Below are 6,275 nucleotides of genomic sequence, written 5' to 3'. Positions count from 1 at the left end.
GGAGATGCGTTGCCAAGTGGAGATTTATGTTCTCATCATCGAACCTTCCCTTTCGGGAATGGGGACAAAAGTAGGTGTCTACAGTTAACCCCCACTTTGACTGAGTCTCGAGATGAGACGATGGTCAAAGTACTAGACGGAGTGCGTCATACAAGCCATGGTGTATGTGACCTGTTTTGCGAGGGCCTCACGAGCCCCCGAGTGATAAAATTTGACTTAAGGGTCATCACTTGAAGTATTTAACACATTCCTCACGCGTCATTGGAATTTGTTAACTGATAGTATAGAAACTCCCTCACTTTGTCATTGGAAGTATCTAAAGATGTTTTCGAAATCAAAGCTATAAAGTGTAACTAGGCCTGGCCAAGCCTAATCACGAGGTAAAACGTTTTTAAAGATTCTCATTTTCAGGGTTAGCTAAACGAGAAAACCCCCTTGTTTTTATAAGATGTAAAACGAAGGAAAATCCAGCACATCGCTCTTTTTTGGAAAAGGGAAACTATCCTTTGATTTTTGGAAAAGGGAAACCATCCTTTGATTTTTGAAAAAGGGAAACCATCCTTTGATTCTTGGAAAAGGGAAACCATCCTTTGATTTTTGGAAAAGGGAAACCATCCATTGATTTTTGGAAAAGGGAAACCATCCTTTGATTTTTGGAAAAGGGAAACCATCCTTTGATTTTTGGAAAAGGGAAACCATCCTTTGATTTTTGGAAAAGGATAAACCAGGAAAAGTTATCGCTGCAGCGACTAAGGACCTGCGCGGTTAGTGGCGCAGACCCCGCCCGTTGAAGGTGGGCGAGCCTGTCCGCTGAGGGTGGACACCCCGTCCGATAGAAGTGGACGAATCTGTTTTGATGTTTGAAAATAAGGACCTACGCGGTTTGTGACGTAGACCCCGCCCGCTGAAGGTGGGCGAGCCTGTTTTTGTTTTGAAGATTTTATTTTCTTTTCATTTTCGAAAACTGAGGACCTGCGCGGTTAGTGACGGAGACCCCGCCCGCTGAAGGTGGGCGAGCCCTGTCCGCTAAGGGTGGACGCCCCGCCCGCTGGAGGTGAGCGAACCTGAATTCGTCTTTTCAATTTGGGACTCGCGTGGTACGTGCCGCGATCTTGCCCGATTGAGGTGGGCAAGTCCCTAAAAGAAATCTGAAAATTAAAGATTGAATTGAATTTAGAATCAAGAATTTGAGGCTAAGAATCCTTAATCCTAATCTCTAATCAAAGCCCTAAACTAATTCTAGAGAGAGAATTCTAAGCTAAGCCTAAAATCTGAAAATTAGAAATTACGTAAATGAAAGCCCACTGAACAAATGCTGCGAATTTCGATTATATAGGAGCAGCCCGCGCACTTGTGCGACCGAATAGAGGGTGTTGTGTGTCGCACAAATTATGTGTTGTCGAACAAGGAATAACATTCGGTCGCACGCCCTTTTCAGGACATTCTGTTTGTAAACTCCAGTCTTGTTCGACCGCACAGGCTAGGCCATTCGACCGCACAAGAATCATTCGATCGCACAGCAGAGGCTTCGATCGCACAGACTGCAGGAGTTGCGTGTTGCTATGGCTGCTTCTGTTCTGCTACGTGCTGTGCCATGGCTCTTGCTCGTGGCTGTGCTGCACTGCTTTGATAGCATGCTGTCAAGACTCTCAAGGTGAGCACAAAGCTAGCTGCAAGCACGACTTTGGCTGCTGCCAAAACAAGTGAACAAAGCTGCTCGTCTAGCAGTTGTGCTTGTTCGATTGCTACTGTGGAGCGAGCTGCTGTGGCTCGAGTGTTGCTGGGTTGTGGCTTGAAATGATGCCACAAGGCTGTTGTTGCTATCAAGACGAGCACAAGGCTGTTGTTGGCAGCTTGCAATTTGATGCACGTGAGGCTCTTGCGTGCACTTGTGGGAAGCCTAAGTAGATTGCTTCACCTTGCAAAATCAATGAAAATCGTAGAGCATTTATTAATAATCGAAAATCAAAAATATTAATTCGTTTAACAATTTTACAAGTCGTAAAACATATAACTCGTCGACAAGCATAATGACACGATATTAACACGTTAATACTCAAAACGAACCTTACGCAATGAGAATGCGCGCAAAAGGCATATTTAGAGCAAAAGCGACTAAAATATGCGCAAGACGAGAAAATGTAACGATTAATGCAAAAATGCGATAAACGAACTAAAAACGATAAAACTAAGCGTAAATAATAATAAAAAGCTAATAAAATGAACTAAAATCCTAAGCTAAGAGCGATCAGTATTTAAGTAAATTAAATACTCCATTTATGAATATTCGTAATCGACGGATCTCGATTCCAGTGGGAGCTGAAATCGTCAAAAGGAAAAATATGAATACTCCAGAAATGATGATATTGCCGGAAACGGAAATATGGATCATAACAGAAATATAAATATTATCCAAGTCGTAGATGTTGCCGTAAACATGGTACGTATCGGAAAATTTTATCGGAAATAGAAATATTGCCGGAATCAGAAATATTGCCGAAAACTGAAATATTACCGGAATCGGAAATATTGTCGGAATCGGAAATAAATTCTGGAATCGGAAATATTAAATATTTTTTCGAATCGGAAATAAATTCCGAAATCGGAAATATTAAATATTGTTCGAATCGGAAATGAATTCCGGAATCGGAAAACGAATCGGAAGCGCGACGTACGAAACGATCGTCGAACGAGCTTGCTTGACGCAAGGCCCAGCACGAAGCCAGGCTCGCGCGCAGCGAACAGCAAGGCCAGCCAAGCCCGCGAGCAGCGAGCAAGGCAAGGCCCAGCAGCAGCGCCCACGATGGGCCGCGTGCTGTGATGAGCGACATTTATGTCGCTCTTAGCCTAGGATTTTATGTTAGTTTTTATGCTTTTTTATAGTTTTTATAGCTTTTTGTGTGAGATTTATAAGTTTTGTTCCATCTTGTGCTTTATAGGTGATCTTAATGAAAAATGATGGAAAACAAGTGAATTTGAGCCAAAACAGGGCTTGTGCGGTCGAGTGGCGTTTTGACCGCCCGAACAGGTAGTGCAAATGGAGTTCAAGGAGATTCCAGTTTTGTGCGGTCGAATGCCCTCTGTCATTCAGTCTCACAAAACGGATTTTTGAGGCAGAATGTCCCAAGATTGTAAAACGACCGCAAAACCCTGGTAATTCGACAGCACAGGTTTTGTGCGATCGAACGTGCTCTGTTTTGCGGTCGCATCTCCTTGGGCCGAGCCACGCACCAACGTCCTTTGTGGGCTGCGTGTGTGCAATGCTACGTACGACAGATTCCTTGGTCGTTTAGGATTGCTTGATTAAATCGTTTTCCTAATTCCACACGAATTAAATGTTTTTGTGTTTGATTAAACATTAAATTCTAAGAGATTAATTTAACTAGAATTCTAATAGATTTAGTTATTTGAATCCTAGTAGAAATCTAAGTCCATTATTTCCACCCTATAAATACGTGGTTCATAATCACAATTTATATACAACAATTCAATAAGTATTCATATAGTTTAAGTTCAAGTACGAATTTAATAAATTGCCTAAAAATATATAACTAAGCTTTTGAATAAACATAATACCTTAGAGAATATCCTAGTTGGTTGAATCTAAGGCGGATCTGAACGTGTTGTGGACTATCTAGGGAGGGGCGACATTTGGAGTCCTAAACTTGTTCTTGTTCGGTTCGGAAGCAGCTAGGGAAGGCACGCATCACATGTATGTATCCTAAATTATGCTAATTGACTATGTGGCAATTAATTTGGATTCCTAGCTTTATGGTTTTTCCGCATGAAATATATGTTTTATATTTGTCATAACCTAACAATGGTACCACGAGCCTCTAATTAATTCCATAATCAATTATAGTTAACATGGTTAAATTTTATAAATTTGCAATGAATTAAAGGGGTGATTAATTTCGTTGTATGTAATTAATTGCAAATTCATGTAATTATTTGATTATATGTTCACAGGATTTTTCAGCAGTTTTGTCAATAATGTTCGGAATCGTATAATGTTATAGTGAATTTCGCATGTAAACGACGTTTTAAAATTTTGACAAAAATCATAGATTTGTCGCCGAACCCAAAATTCCCAAATTCGATATGCATGACTTTTCGGAGGTTTTAGTTTTTCGAACGCAAAATTTATAATTTTTATGATGTTAAATTAAATATTTGCTAATCTCGTATGTAAATCTTGAATCTATGATTGACCTACTGTATATGTTTAACAATTTTAAAGCCTAATCTTATTAATTATACAACCTAATTTGTAATTGTAATTAATTCGTTGAAATTCGAATAATTTAGAATTTGTTTTGATTTTCATAATTAATTAGCAATTTAATTAGGATCCTATGATTAAAAAACCACCATAAAATTTGTTAAATTTGAAAAAGTTTTAAAATTTTATGACCTAGATTTGAATCCATGAAAATAAATTTAATCGGAAATTAATCTGAATAATAAATTAATTTTTGATTTTTTGCCTAAATTTATGAAATTTATATGAGCTACTAATTTGTGAATGAATTTAAATTATAAAAGTTTAAATTTTTATGAAAATCGTTCACGAATCTTGCACGCACGAAGCGAAGGAAGCTAAGTGTTACCCTTAAGGGGTGTTGAAATGGTGCGGGCATGCGACGACGAGCAAGGGAGCTCGTCGCCCATGCGGTACTATGCAGCGAGCAAGGCACGGGCACGCGCGAGGGGTTATGCTCCTGTACGGTGTGTGCTGTGTGCATGTGAGCAAGAGGCGATACGAAGGCAACAAGCATCCGAGGCGGTCGAAAAAGCGCGAGGCTAATGCGTGACCTGTCCCTCGTGGGTGTGACGATTCTTTTTATTCAATCAAGTGTAATTGGATTTCCTGTGAGTATACACTCAATTGACTAGTAATATAGGAGTCGCCATTCAGTTTTTAACGACAATGAGAAAAACTGACAAAACCCGGTTATCGTGACATAAAGGGAGTGCAATTATGTTTGACCGCGACGGTCGTAGGTTCCCTTGTGATCCCTGGTGTGGGGATCTCTCAATATACACCCGCAAGGTAGAGATTGAGGGTTCGGGGGACTGTAACTACCGAGAGGAGTAATTCGCTCGTCGATAACTCCAGAGGCAGGATATCCTTACTAGCTCAGCATAAATAATTGAAGAGACATGCGTTAACTATTAAACTAATCTGAATTGATTTTAGCAATATGCAGCATATAATACTAATTCGATCGTGATTATTTGATTTAAATAGCATTAAGGGACCTAGCATGATAATCCGATTTCCCAAAAATATTATATTTGTTAGGCGTGATAGAACAATCAGATTAGGTTAGTTTAACAGTTCATAAAAAGGGCGAGGAAAGCAGTTAAATCATCGAAAAGGGACACATTACGACGCACCCTTGAGAGGTGCGTCACGGTTCTCAGAAAACTAACCACTTTGACTTTGCTATTTCTCCTTTTTATTTAACGAATCTCGATGATGGGACAGGATACGTTCTGTTCGATTTATGGATCGATTACGACAGAACGCGTGAACAATTTCGCAGCGAGAGGCTTAGGCTAAGGGGTTTAGAGTCAATACTCAGAGTTATTATGTGTTGTTGTGTGTTGTTTCACGTCGAAACTAGGGGTCTATTTATAGGGAAGAGTTCGTCGAAAGATAGAATTGCAGAGTTCTAATCCACAAAGAATTAGGAAAAGAGACGTACCCAGGTATTTTCAGCGCCCAGGCCTGGCCGCCGAAGATTTCGGCGCCCAAAGCCAGGCGTTGAAAATAGGGTCTGGGCCGTTTTTGTTTAGTCAGATTCGGATTCTAAAATCCGTAGAGTTTGAGGTTAATTTGAGTCTTTTAGCGCGTATCAATTTGTGACGGAATGCGTCTGGGCCCGTTACGAACTCTAGGCTCGTGAGGATTTAAATTAATACGTAACTCTTATTTTCGAATCCTTTTAGGAATAGGATTCTCACAGTTTTCTATCTCATTTAGGATTTATGTTGGAATGCAACACCTAATTCTGACAGGTTTCTATCTTTTATGATTTGCCACTTTTAGACGCTACCTTTTACGGCAGTTACTATTTTTAGCAGGTTTCCATAAATAGCAGGTTTCGGGTGAAATGAAATAGGGAATCGAGATTCGTTTATTTTATAGGAGATGCGTTGTCAAGTGGAGTTTTTATGCTTTCATCATCGAACCTTTCCCTTGCGGGAATGGGGACAAAAGTAGGTGTCTACAGTTAGCCCCCACTTTGACTGAGTCTTGGAGTAAGACG

Source organism: Spinacia oleracea, chromosome 5 (assembly GCF_020520425.1).
Source record: "Spinacia oleracea cultivar Varoflay chromosome 5, BTI_SOV_V1, whole genome shotgun sequence".
Classification (NCBI taxonomy): domain Eukaryota; kingdom Viridiplantae; phylum Streptophyta; class Magnoliopsida; order Caryophyllales; family Amaranthaceae; genus Spinacia; species Spinacia oleracea.
This window is presented reverse-complemented; position numbering follows the sequence as displayed.